Source organism: Erpetoichthys calabaricus, chromosome 17, assembly GCF_900747795.2.
Source record: "Erpetoichthys calabaricus chromosome 17, fErpCal1.3, whole genome shotgun sequence".
In the NCBI taxonomy this organism is placed as follows: domain Eukaryota; kingdom Metazoa; phylum Chordata; class Cladistia; order Polypteriformes; family Polypteridae; genus Erpetoichthys; species Erpetoichthys calabaricus.
This window is the reverse complement of record NC_041410.2, coordinates 92,332,089-92,346,232: the sequence shown is the minus strand read 5'-3', so window position 1 is coordinate 92,346,232 and position 14,144 is coordinate 92,332,089. Positions and strand designations below refer to the sequence as shown.

The window sequence follows — 14,144 nt, the reverse complement described above, 5'->3', positions numbered from 1 at the left end:
CAGTAATAAAACGCATTGCATTTGTCATTCCAATTTGGGTTAGAGGAGGAGAGAATTAAAACAAAACTGAGTGCCCTTATGAACAATGCTGCACATCCTCTCTCTGAGACACCAACACGGACAACTTTCAGCCAATGAATCATTCAGCAGAAGTGCATCAAGAAACACAACTGGGTGTCCTTTACACGAATGGCAAAACGCCTGCATTGTGCCTCACAGGGAATGGGACTGCCAAGTCAAACGTTTTCCTCCTTTTTACTCATTCTGGTGTGTGTTCAGACCATGTAGATATACACTCACCGGCCACTTTATTAGGTACACCTGTCCAAATGCTTGTTAATGCAAATATCTGATCAGCCAATCACACAGCGGTATCTCAATGCATTTCGGCCTGCATACATCGTCAAGATGACCTGCAGAAGTTCAAACCGACCATCAAAAGGGGGGAAGAAAGGTGACTGAAGAGACTTTGAATGTGGCACTGCTTGTTGGTGCCAAATGGGCCAGAAACTGCTGATCTACTGGGATTTTCATGCACAACCATTTCTAGGGTTTACAGAGAATGGTCATAAAAATATCTAGTGAGTGGCAGTTCTCTGGGTGAAAATGCCTCGTTGATGCAAGAGGAGAATGGCCAGACTGGTTTGAGCTGACAGTAACTCAAATAAGCACTTGGTGTGCAGAAGAGCATCTCTGAACACACAGCACATCAAATCTTGAAGCAGGTGGGCTACAGCAGCAGGAGACCACAGCGGGTGCCACTCCTGTCAGCTAAGAACAGGCAACTGAGACTACAATTCACACGGGCTCAGCAAAGTTGGACAACAGAAGATTGGAAAAACGTTGCCTGGTCTGATGAGTCTCAATTTCTGCTCAGACATTCGGATGGTAGGGTCAGCACCATGAAAGCCTGGATCTACTCTTGCCTTGTATCAACGGTTCAGGTTGCTGCTGGTAGTGTAATGGTGTGTTAGCTCACTCTGGGCTCCCTTAGTACCAACTGAGCATCATTTAAGTGCCACAGCCTATAGTATTGCTGCTGACCATGTCTGTCCATCCAATTCTTTTTATGACTGCAGTGTGTCCATCTTCTGAAACTGGTATTGACATGACAAGTAATATAAAGTAACGCACATTTAATCATTCATTTTCTGAACACTCTCTTTCTTGGCAGGGTCCTGGTGGGGCTGGAGCTAACAGCAGGTTAGTTAGGAACACATCACGGTGAACACAACCACAGGCCATCTCACGTTCTTACTGTCACAATGGGGCTGCTAATACAGTCAAATGGTGATTAAGGAAGAGCAAACTGGAGAAGAGCTCTGCACACACAGGGAGAAAAGTCCAAACCTGCAGTGATCAGACTGAAAACTGGACCGAGACTAATGGAGTGGTGAGACAGAAGAGCCTAATCCAGTGCCCACCAGGCTGCCAGAGCAGGCTACTACGCATCCATTTGTCTAAGCAAAGGTGTAAACCTCCCTCTGTGCCAGCAGGAACAACTGCTGAGCCAACTTTGGCTGGAACAGCAGCTCATGGGAAGGAACAGCCACGATCAGCCACTCCTGGGAAAAGCAGAGCAACCAATGAAACTGAAATGTAGGATTTTTGGAAGCACACTGGATTGTTCAGAGGAAAGTCACAAGGATTTTGAGAAACAAAAAAGAATGAATGCCACACAGCCGCCAAACCAAGCTGAGAAACAGAGCCAGGCACCTCAAGTTGTGGCATCCACTCTGCCAACTCATAGGGTTAAATGCCATGTTACCTTTAGCATAGTTTGGTGGGGAGCAGGACTTTGCGACCCTTCAAATGTTGACATGTCGTTTTGGACTATCAAGGAGAATAAGATGAACAAGCTTGTTGGGCTGAATGGCCTGTTCTCGTCAAAACTGCTTAAAACATCTTAGTTTGCAGGTTAGTGTAAATTAATGACTGTAAACTTCCCAGGCTCAGTCCTGTCACTAACTGACAGCTTCTTCCATCTTGAGAGAATGGTGGTTGCAACTACACACCTCATTATCTGCTCAAATATTTACCACTCCAACCACTTGTTTCTTTTTTCCTTCATTATTAGAAGATTTGAAAAATCAGAGGTGTCAAATCCATGGCTTCACCTGCTGTACATTAAGCTGCACTTTTAGAAGTAAAATATGGGATGTGGAATGAAATGAATAGATCAGATCTTTATATATAAAAAATATATATATATATTTTTTCAATCCCCAAATGTGCTGCAGGTGAAGCGCAAATGTGCACATACAGTCATATGAAAAAGTTTGGGAAGCCCTCTTAATTCTTTGGATTTTTGTTTCTCATTGGCTGAGCTTTCAAAGTAGCAACTTCCTTTTAATATCTGACATGTCTTATGGAAACAGTAGGATTTCAGCAGTGACATTAAGTATATTGGATTAACAGAAAATATGCATCATAACAAAATTAGACAGGTGCATAAATGTGGGAACCCCAACAAAGATATGGCATCAATACTTAGTTGATCCTCCTTTTATAAATCTAAGAGCCTCTAGACGCTGTCCTCCTATAGCCTTTGATGAGTGTCTGGATTCTGGATGGAGGTATTGTTGACCATTCTTCATACAAAATCTCCCCAGTTCAGTTCAATTTGATGGACAGCCTACTTCAAATACATCCCATAGACTTTCAATGATATTCAAGTCAGGGGACTGTGACGGCCATTCCAGAACATTCTACTTCTCCCTCTGCATGAATGCTTTTGTAGATTTCCAACTGTGTTTTGGGTCATTGTCTTGTTGGAATATCCAACCCCTGCGTAACTTCAACTTTGTGACTGATGCTTGAACATTATCCTGAAGAATTTGCTGATATTGGGTTGAATTCATCTGACCATCGACTTTAACAAGGGCCCCAGTCCCTGAACTAGCCACACAGCCCCACAGCATGATGGAACCTCCACCAAATTAAACAGGAGGTAGCAGGTGTTTTTCTTGGAAAGCGGTGTTCTTCTTCTGCCATGCAAAGCGCTTTTTGTTATGACCAAATAACTCAATTTTTGTCTCATCAGTCCAAAGCACTTGGTTCCAAAATGAATCTGGCTTGTCTAAATGAGCATTGGCATACAACAAGCGACTCCGTTTGTGGCGTGAGTGCAGAAGGGGCTTCTTTCTCATCACCCTGCCATACAGATATTCTTTGTGCAAATTGCGCTGAATTGTAGAACGATGTACAGATACACCATCTGGAGCAAGATGTTCTTGCAAGTCTTTGGAGGTGATCTAAGGGTTGTCGGTCACCATTCTCACAATCCTGCTCATATGCCGCTCCTGGATTTCTCTTGGCCTGCCAGACCTGCTGGGTTTAACAGCAACTGTGCCTGTGGCCTTCCATTTCCTGATTCCATTCCTTACAGTTGAAACTGACAGTTTAGACCTCTGAGATGGCTTTTTGTAGCCTTCTCCTAAACCAGGAGACGCAACAATCTTTGTTTTCAGATCTTTGGAGAGTTGCTTTGAGGATCCCATGCTGTCACTCTTCAAAGGAGAGTCAAAGGGAAGCACAACTTGCGATTGACCACCTTAAATACCTTTATATCTCATGACGGGACACACCGGTCTATGAAGTTCAAGGCTTTACGAGCTCATCCAACCAATTTGGTGTTGTAAGTAATCAGCATTGAGCAGTGACAGCCATTCATATCAGCACAATGACAAGGGGACCCACATTTGTGCACAGCCAGTTTTTCACATTTGATTTAATTTCATACAACTAAATACTGCGTCACTAAAAATCTTTGTTCGGAAAACACTGCAGTACTCAGATGTTCCTAGGAAATGAAAGACATGCCACTGTTATTTTTGTTGTTGTAAGGAGAGTCAATTATTGTGCAGGCTGAGAGGGGTTCACAAACTTTTTCATATGACTGTAACACTCAAATTGACCTCCATAATGAAAACATCTACTGAATCAGTTTCCTCAACATCAGTTCTACAATGCTAATAGTCAGGCCATGTTTGATTCAGGCTTCTGCTAAAGTTATCGGATCCACAGAATTGCACCCTGACACATACAAAGATGGACGGGGAGACATTCCTCCAATAATGGTTCAGGTGGGCTCAGTCTGAAATGTGCACATCATTTTCAAACTTCAGTCATAATACTTTCCCTATAAACAGAATAGCTGTCCCCCCTGCGGTAGGAGTGAAACAGGACAAACTTTAAAAATCAAAAAAAAAAAAAAATCAATAAATAATCAGGCATCGCTAGCTAAGTGGAGGCAAGTTACGCTCCAACACGTGGCGACAAGTAGAGCGACTTGAAACCGAGGCTGGCGCGTGAGTGAGGAAGATCCTACCCAGCTCCCCACTCCTGAGGTCCCGCTTTCCCCTCCCCTCGGCCCTCTGCGTCTCTCTTGGATTTGTGCAAATAAATCGGTACCGCCAGCGAAATGATACTTGACGTGATGACAGAAGTCGCAAAATCAACCGGAATGTTCAAGCAAATTATGGAAAAAAGCCTGATCTCAATCCGTTAAGTAGTTCTCTCGTGACAAGCGGACAGACATACAGAAGGACAGACGTTTTTTTTTTTTATATATATATAGAGATATGTACAGCAGGTTAGGTGGACTGGCACTGCTAAACTGATTCTGATGGGCGTGTGTGCGCATGTGTTTGACTTGCGATGGGATGGCGTCCTGTTTATGGACTGTTTGTGCCTTGTGCCAGCTGTTTGGTCAAATAGGCTACAACTTCCCAGCATCCCTGGTCTGTATAGGCCGTGTCACGGATGTGCGACTGGGCATCCTCTTCCATGCTCAAATGAGGTAAACGAAGCCACTCTATGATGAGAGGGGGCTCTGTTGCTAAGGGTACCTTCTCTTTTCCTATGCAGCTCTGAGAACACACCCAAGTGCCCTGAGCAGGCTTTGTCCCTACCAGTTAGGATGCCATAAAAAGGGATGGGTCCTGGAAGGTGGCATCTCACTTACAATCAGGACTTGAGATCGAAGGAGTGCCCAATCGAAAGCCTAGGAAATATGATATTGGCAGACGTCTCTGTACTGGCCAATTTTCGGTCAGCGTCTATTACGTCATTTTTGTTGCATTTCTTATGTTACGATTATTGGGTTGGTAACTCAGAGATTCTCCTCGTTTTGATCAGGTGTCGTAATGCCAGTCACAGCAGGCATAGAAAATGGCTGGCTGGCTAATGTTCCCCTGTAAAAGTTAAAACTACTGGAGTGAGATTGCTCAAAATCAGCAGGCCTAATTTGGACTGAGCGATTCATTCTGGAGATATCACATCCGCAGCGTCTCAACCCGGCACAGACACACATATAGACTGGCATTATTCTGAAAATGGTCAATGAAAATACCGTCTCAAGTCACGATACCTTCTCTATTATTATACATAAATAATCATAGTTTATGGACATAAGGTAAGAGGTCAATAGTTACCGGAAAAGCTGCAGTTTCCACAGGGTCTTCCTTTTCAAAATGAAATAATGTGTCATGTTATTTCTAAACAGACGGCAATTCTAAGAAACCATTTGAAACCAAACAGATAGGTCAAGTGATCTTACTTAAAATACGCCGAACTGAGGAACTAGGAAATCAGCCATTATCGTGTCCCTATTAAGTACAACTGACTGCTGATGTTAAGGTCATGCCCAGAAATCCCTGAGCTACTTAGGCAACCATTTATGTCCAAGATAGTGGTATCTTGTCTGGAAGATTTACTCATTCTTGATTGCTCCTGAATAAAATTGGGGATTAGAGGTCCTGCCCCTAACACTCTCCTGAAAGGCTCTGAATTTGATTTGCAGACTACCCGCACTACTAAACACACTGGAACTGCTTGCTTCTAGGGGTCACAGATGTGTGTGATGGTGCAAGGACAACATGGACTTGTAGGCTAACACGAGAAATGTAAGATAACACGGCAAAAATGCGTCTATTACTCAGATTCTGTTACGCAACAAGACTTTAAAGGTCTTAATAACACAAAGTATCAATAAAGTGGCTACCCACCTCTGTAATGGTCAGAGGTGGGCTCAGATTAGACATACTGTACTTCTCTTATTGTTGCATTCTTTACATTAAGAATCTTTTATACTCGCAAGTACATTTTACCAGGCTGCTGATATGCCACAGGATTGTATGTAAATACAATTAGTCCGTTCCAGACCGAACGAAGTGTATGTAAATATATCTTTTTTTTTTTTTAAGATTTTTAAGCACAAAAATAGTTTATTACACCATAGAATGTACAGTGTAATAGTAAACTAAATGTAAAAACATTGAATAACACTGAGAAAACCTTGAACAGAGAAAACTAACATTGCAAGAGTTCGCTGTAAAAAACGAGTTTTAAGCACAGGGGAAAAAAATGAAAATTTTAAAAATCCTTAATTTATACAAAAACTAACCATAAACAACCAAGAAAACTAACCTTGCATGAGTCGAATTCTGGCATGAAGGAAGGGAGGAGGAAGAACTAGCCACTCGTAGAATAGTTTTGCAGCAAATCGCCACGAATTTTCCTGGCTTTCTCGCGTAACATCGCCTTGCTTACGCTACCCCCCTGAAAGTTGCTTCTCGTTCAGCCACACTAGCAACAGTTTTTCCACCTCTTCCAGCACTTGAGGCCTCTGCTTGGTTAACCCTGTAACTCCTTTTGCAACATCAGCTGCTTTAATGGCCTCTTTCTGCTTTAGAATAGTCAAAATCATAGATTTTGACTTCCTGTACTCGGTGGCAAGATCAGTAACACAATAATTTCTTTCTTTAATTTGATTTCAATTTTCTTTGAACCTTTCTTCTCACCAACACTACCACTCTTCACTTGCTCAGAGGCCATGGTTGACTGCAAAATTAATGCAAACGCACATGAAATAGAGTACAAAGAGTTCACAGCAAATGCACGCCCGTCTGACCGAGAACAATGTACAACACGTGCAGAAATCATCGGTGCGTACAAACCGGAAGGGAAACTGGCTCGTTCGTCACCCGAGTGTGAGGTCGTGAACAGATGTGAACGTCTGGCGAACTTTTTGGTCGTAACCCGATTTGTACGTGTTCCGAGACGTTCGTGACTCGAGGTTCCACTGTACCTTTTTTGAAATTAAGGAAAGTTACCTTAAACAATACATTTCATAGGTGGTGTAGTGATAGTGCTGCTGCCTCACAGTACGGAGACCTGGGTTCGCTTCCCAGGCCCTCCCTGCATGGAGTTTGCATGTTCTCCCCGCGTCTGCGTGGATTTCCTCCCACAGTCCAAAGACATGCAAGTTAGGTGCATTGGCGATTCTAAATTGTCCCTAGTGTGTGCTTGGTGTGTGTGTGTGTGTGTGTGTGTGTGGGCTGGCGCCCTGCCCGGGGTTTGTTTCCTGCCTTGTGCCCTGTGTTGGCTGGGATTGACCCTGTAGTTAGGATAATGGATGGATTGATGGATACATTTCATTATTTTTTACAGCCAAGTTCTATAAAATCAATATTTTTCTACCTTCAGGAAATTCTCCCTTTTACTGTATTGTTCCTGGTGAACCACATACCTTTGAACAGGAGGGAAAAACAACTTAAAGTTAGCAGACTTATTTTTTCCCCTGCATGCTGAAGGTTTGTTGAGGTTATGGAAACTGATTTATGGTGGGTTGTATTCGATATGCTGGCCCACCTGTAGGACACCATACACTGCAAAAGCAAACTTTACTTCCCCACCAGGCAATGTGCTGTAACTTCCTTAAATACTGAATTGTTTTCAATGCGTATAATTAAATGGTACATGTTTGCTATTGGTTATTACTTTACTGATGCAAACTGCATACTGGGGTTTTGCCCGGACAATACTTTCTAATGGTTTGTTGATTGGTGTATTTATTACAGTGCATGGATTTCTGGTTATGGTTAAACATTCCCTTCTGTTGGAATGTGTTGTAGAGAAAAAAAGTTATTTACTACAACGTTATACCGTAGACTGTCACCTTATTTATTACGGTAAAATTCCGGCAACCCAGCTGCCAGTACTTTACCGTAAATTTAACATTATTTTTTTGTTACAGTGCAGAGATGAATTCACAGGACAGGCTGCCGACAACACAAGGCCTCACAGAGCCTCCAAATATCGGCATCCATGAAAAACAAAAAACATGAAAGGTTAACAAAACAAACCCAAATGCGCAAAGGAAAGTTCAGAGATGCATTCTTCTGCATGTTACAAAACCTCAGAATAAGGAAAATAGGAGTTCAATTTAAAACAACCATTAAAAACCACCCTAGGCTGGACGTGGCCCATTCCTCCTCTAAATGCGACTCAACAGGTCAAACCACGGAGAAACGACAGAGCCTTCTATGATTTGTCCTTGACTTACCCCTCTGCTCCAAAGTTTAAAATAACAAATCAAACAATTCAGACATTGTGATTAAAGTGCACATTGCAGACTTTCATTTAAGGGGAATTGCAGCCATTTTGGTCACACAACACTTTCTTCACATGGTTCCACGATTCCAGGGCACCATAATGTTTGGGACAATTGACGTCACAGGTGTTTGGGATTCCTCAGGTGGGTTTCGTTGCTTCATAAGATACCACGGCTTGCTTCTACCCTTTGGAGACTGTAGCTGCCATTGTTCAACATGAAGGACAAGAGCTGAGACAATGAAAGTCAAAGAAGCCATTATGAGGCTGAAAAACAAGAAGAAAACCATTGGAGACATCGGGAAGACCTTAGGATGACCGAAATCAACTGCTTGGAATATCATGAAGGAGAAAGAATGCACTGGTGAGGTCAGTAATCACAAAGGGGCTGGTAGGCCAAGGAAGACCTCCACTGCTGATGACAGAAGAATCCTCACAATGGTCAAGAAAAAGACCCCAGCGCCTGCCTGACAGATCAGACACAGTCTTCAGGGGGCTGATGTGTGTGTCTGTGTGTGTCAGAGACGATTATCAGCAGAAGACTTCAGGAACAGAAACACTGAGGCCACACTGCAAGATGAAAACCACTAAAACAGGATGGCCAGGTTACAGTTTGAGAAAAAGGAGTCTGCAGAATTCTGGGAAAAGGTCTTGTGGACTGATGAGACGAAGATGAACCTCATCAGAGTGATGACAACAGCAAAGTGTGCTGATGAAAAGGAAATGCCCGAGATCCACAGCAGACCACCTCAAACATGGCGGTGGGGGTGTTATGGCTTGGGCATGTATGGCTACCACAGCTCCTGGCACACTCCTCTTCAATGACGATGGAACCTTTGACGTCATGATGAATTCTGAGGTGTTCCAGAAGTTCCACTAGGTGCCTCCAAACGCAATATAATGACGCTTCATCCTACAACAAGTTAATGATCCAGACACACTGCGGAGGCCACACAGGAGTTTTTCAAAGCTAAAAAAAATGGAAAATTCTTGAATGGCCAAGCCAACCACCCAATTGAAATCCAATTGAGCAGGCCTTCCATATGCTGAAGAGAAACCTTAAGTGGACAAGCCCCCCACCCAAAAACATGCAGGAGCTGAAAATCGACACCATTAGAGGCTTGGCAGAGCATCACCAGAGGAGATCCTCAGCACCTCGAGATGTCTAAGAGTCTCAGATGTCAATCAGTCATTGCATGCTGGGATATGAGACAAAGTCCTAAATGTGACAGCCTTAACAGACCTGCCATTGCTGTGTCCCAAACATTATGGTACCTTAAAATGGGTTGGTGTGACCGAAATGTATGAAAATCTTCGTAAATGAATTTCTCCCATGTGTACTTTAATCGCGTCTGAATTGTTCAATTTATAATTTTAACCTGTGGCGCAGTGGGGGGGGTGGGGGGGGGTCTGGGGGGGAAATAAAAAAAAAAAAAAAAAAAAAATTATGGAGGGCAGAATTAAAAATAATAGTTCAGTTACTATAATGATTGAAAACAGCATTTGCACTGGCCTGTTTCACATGAATTTATCATGCAATGATAACAAAATTCTTGCAGATTGGTGAATATGCTTATCTGTGATAGACGCCACCCGATCCCAAGTTTAATTAGGGTCAGCGTTACGTCTTACGTTACTCGAATAGCCAAACGTAAATGGCACGGACAAATGGGTGGAAATGAGACGGCTTGTTCCGTGAACAGCTGCCCCCTCGGCCTAATCTTTAACTATCTGCCTCCTCACTGAGGTTCATGTGGAGCTGCTGCTGCTGCTCCTCAAATCTAAAGATCTGATCGCCTGAAAATCCCAACACAAGTGATGATGCAGAAAAATGACGGAGATGGGAATGCCCCGTCCAGCTTGGTGGGCTACCACTCTGATCCTTTATTCCGATATTACAAAAAAAACAGGATGTTCTTTCTCCAAGTTACATACTATAGAGATTGAAATTACCACAAAATATTCATCATGACTTAATCTCTATTTCAATCTCGTGAAGAAAGAAAATACCGAAAAAGGAAGGTACTGGTAGGTAGTAAGAAAGGCACCCATAATCCCTTTTTACGCTGATCAAACAGGTAGCGATATTTGAAAGACATTATATGGGACAATCACGTAGGAGCCGATGCATCTCACTGGTATACAATACGATTTAAAAGAAAGAAGTGAAACAGAAGTCAGTAGTGCATCTGGCTAAACCACAACACAGATTTACTTTGAGGGTTCCGAGTGTCTCAGTTGTATGTCAATTTATAGACTTCATTCTCTTATAGAGGAGAAAAAGAAAGAAACGCAAACAAAGACTTGCTGGGTATCTCCCTTTCGTACAGGTGTGCGACTCCAACTTCACTGACAGAGGAATAATACCACCTGTATTCCGTATATATATTGTGATTACCTCATGGCTACTGCTTATTTGTTTTGTAAATGTAATCAATAACCTGGGTGCAATTTGATCACTTTGATGTTGAGCACAATAACAGATCTTTTCCTTATAGGCGGGGCAGATTTAAACACTGCTTGCCGGCACAAATCACTTTGATATCTTGATATCAAAGTGCAGTGGACAGAATGGAATGCCGCCATTTGTGCAAAATAAATCATTAAGTCTTTATGTAATACAGCTTATGGCGGCCCTTGTTTTTTTTTATTCCCCCTTATGCTCTGGAATGTAAAAGGAGGTAAATTACAGTGAAACCATTTCAAGCAGCAAACGCCTGAAAAATGATTACACCGTGTTTTTTCTTTGTGTTTTAAGAGGCACAAAAACAACGCTGCTTCTTGACACAATGTGACAGCCGAAACGTGAGGGTGAACTTGCAAGACGCTGTGGTGGATGGCCGGGATGCCCCTTTGGCACTGGTTCCGGGGGAGTAGCCATGGGATGCACATTACGTCCTCCGGAACACTTGGTGGCAGCCCCCCCCCTCCCTGGGTTACGTTGGGGACCACAATTATGTTACACTGGAGCTCATCCCTGTTGGGCTCCGTGGCCACCGCCAGGAGGAGCTGCAAGGCTTCCTGAGCCCGTGTGGGCAGTAAGGGCTCATTTATATTTCACGCTCAGAACACGCATCATGGCTGCCATGCGTTCATTTGATGCGTCCTCTGAGCAGGTCCTCAGAAATTAACGCGACGCGTGCGTGAGTTGCAGTACCAGCAAAAAGTCAGGGGGCGCAGTGTGCTAAAAGTTGGAATGTGACGTCAGAATCAGAATCAGCTTTATTGGCCAAGTATATGTACACATACAAGGAATTGAACTCCGGTTTTACCTAGTATTGTCTCTGATGCTGTGAGATTGACTTAAGTGTTCGTCAGAGTGATGGCCTGAGGGAAGAAACTGTTCACATGTCTGGTAGTTTTGGAGTACATCTGCAGTGATGTTTTCTGCCCGTTTCCTGACTCGAGATCTGTATAAGTCCTGAATGGAGGGCAGATCAGCACCAATGATTTTTTCTGCAGTCCTGACTGTCTGTTGTAGTCTGTTCCTGTCCTGTTTTGTGGCTGAACCAAACCAGACTATGATAGATGAACAGAGAACGGACTGGTTTGCTGAAGAGTAAAATTGGATGAGCAGCTCCTGAGGCAGGTTGAACTTCCTGAGCTGACGCAGGAAGTACAACCTCTGCTGGGCCTTTTTCACAATTGTGTCTATGTTTGGTGCCCACTTCAGGTCCTCGAAAATTGTGGATCCCAGAAACCTAAATTTTTCCACAGCAGACAAAAATGCTGTTGAGTAGTGTGAGAGGGGGCAACACCGGGGGGCTCCTCCTGAAGTCCACTGTCATCTCCAGAGTTTTAAGCTTGTTCAGCTCCAGGTTGTTTTGACCGCACCAGAGGGCCAGCTGTTCGACCTCTCGTCTGTATACAGACTTGTCACTGTCCTTGATGAGGCCAAATGACTGTCATATCATCTGCAAACTTCAGATTAACAGACGAGTCTCTTGAGGTGCAGTCATTTGTATAGAGGGAGAAGAGCAGAGGGGACAGGACACATCCCTGGGGGGCGCCAGTGCTGACTGTTCATGTGCTGGATGTGATATTTCCCATTCTCACTTGCTGCTTCCTATCTGTCAGGAAGTTTGTGATCCACTGGCAGATGGGAGCTGGTACAAAGAGCCAAGTGAGTTTGGTGTGGAGAACTTCTGGAATGATAGTATTGAACGCTGAGCTGAAGTCCACAAACAGGATCCTAGCATATGTCCCTGGAGAGTCGAGATGTTGCAGGATGTAGTGCAGTCCCATGTTGATTGCATCATCCACTGACAGAGACCAGAGTCTCCGTTTACTATCTACATGTGACAGAAAGCCACTTTGTGGATCCTACAAGATCGGTGTGTGCGCTTCGATGTGGTGAAGCAAAATGACAACATACAGATGTATTCATGGTGCTTTTATATTCAAGCATCGCATATTCCCGATCGTAATGACACGATACATTTTAAAAGTCTCACATACCGTCTTCTGTGCCATCTTTTTTTCTAGGGCTTCCTCCGGTCCTGACAGCAGCAGCAAACAGCAATAGATCACCACACTGCGCACATTAAATGTATGATACTCCAACTCTCTGCACATTTAGAATCCTTAGATTTAAACTTGATATCACTTTCATGATGAAATGCATTAAAGTATGTATGTTACATTTTACAGATAAATCAGTAATTTCGTTTAAATAATGAATACTGTTAATAATGACACACATGGGGGTGACACGGTGGCGGAGCGGTAGCACTGCTGTCTCACAGGGAGTCATGTCGCTGGTATTCCCTGCCTGGAGTTTACATGTTTTCCTGCTGGGTTTCCTTCCAAAGACATGCAGATTCGGTTACACTAAAATGATGCTAGTGTATGTGAGTGCTTGTATTCACCTTGCGATGAGTGGATGCCTCGTCCATGGATTGTTTACGCCTCGTGCTCAATGCTAGCTGAAATGGACAAATCTCTGGACTGATGGATTTAATCATTAAACATCCTTTTCAGAGATATTACAGTAAGGTGTCATCGGAATTTAATGGATGTTCCAGGCAATTCACAACACAGAGAAGCTGAACCTGTTCTCACCTTGATAATAGGTGATGAGCTCGGAAGAGTGGAAGTGGACCAGAGAGAGAAGAGGCATTGTGAGGCCTGGACTTTGGGGTGATTGGTGCTGCGGCACTGGGTTGTGTGTGTGTTTCACTTGTAAATATAGTGTAAATAAAAGTATTGTGGTGCTGAAATCATGTCCACCTGTCTGTGTCCGGGTCATTCCCCATCTTAATACATAATTCGCCTGCCTCCTCACTCACTCACGTCCGTCCGAAGCCGAATGCGCAGTCACCCGAAAAACCTTACGAGACTGACATCCAACCCCAACATCGCGGTAGGCGGCGGATTTACGACCGCAAAAATTCAAAGAGAAAGGTGACTTCGATTAAAGCTCTAGAGGCCTGAAAGGCGATTTCGACTACAGCTCGAGGCCTAATGACGCATTCTGATTCAATTACGCATTCATTCAATACACCTATATCAGGTTTGTGGTGCTTATACTTATTACTATTCCATATTGTACTGGAACATTCATCATTCAATATTATACTATAGGCCTGGAAAATTCATCAACTTACAGTACAAGCCTGTACAGTAATGAGTAAAGCGGACTACAATCATTACAAAACAACTTCTTCGTTACTTATCATTTGTTCTTCATACACTGCTGACACAAACTCGATCCCGTTTCATCTTATGTTGTCGAAACGGGCTCTTCGTCT

At 43.4% G+C, this 14,144-nt stretch overlaps 1 protein-coding gene across 1 annotated transcript in view; it reads right to left on the bottom strand.

Moving 5' to 3' along the window:
* The window catches only part of asb7 (ankyrin repeat and SOCS box containing 7), a 59,468-nt gene that overhangs the window by 7,062 nt on the left and 38,262 nt on the right, over positions 1-14,144 (bottom strand).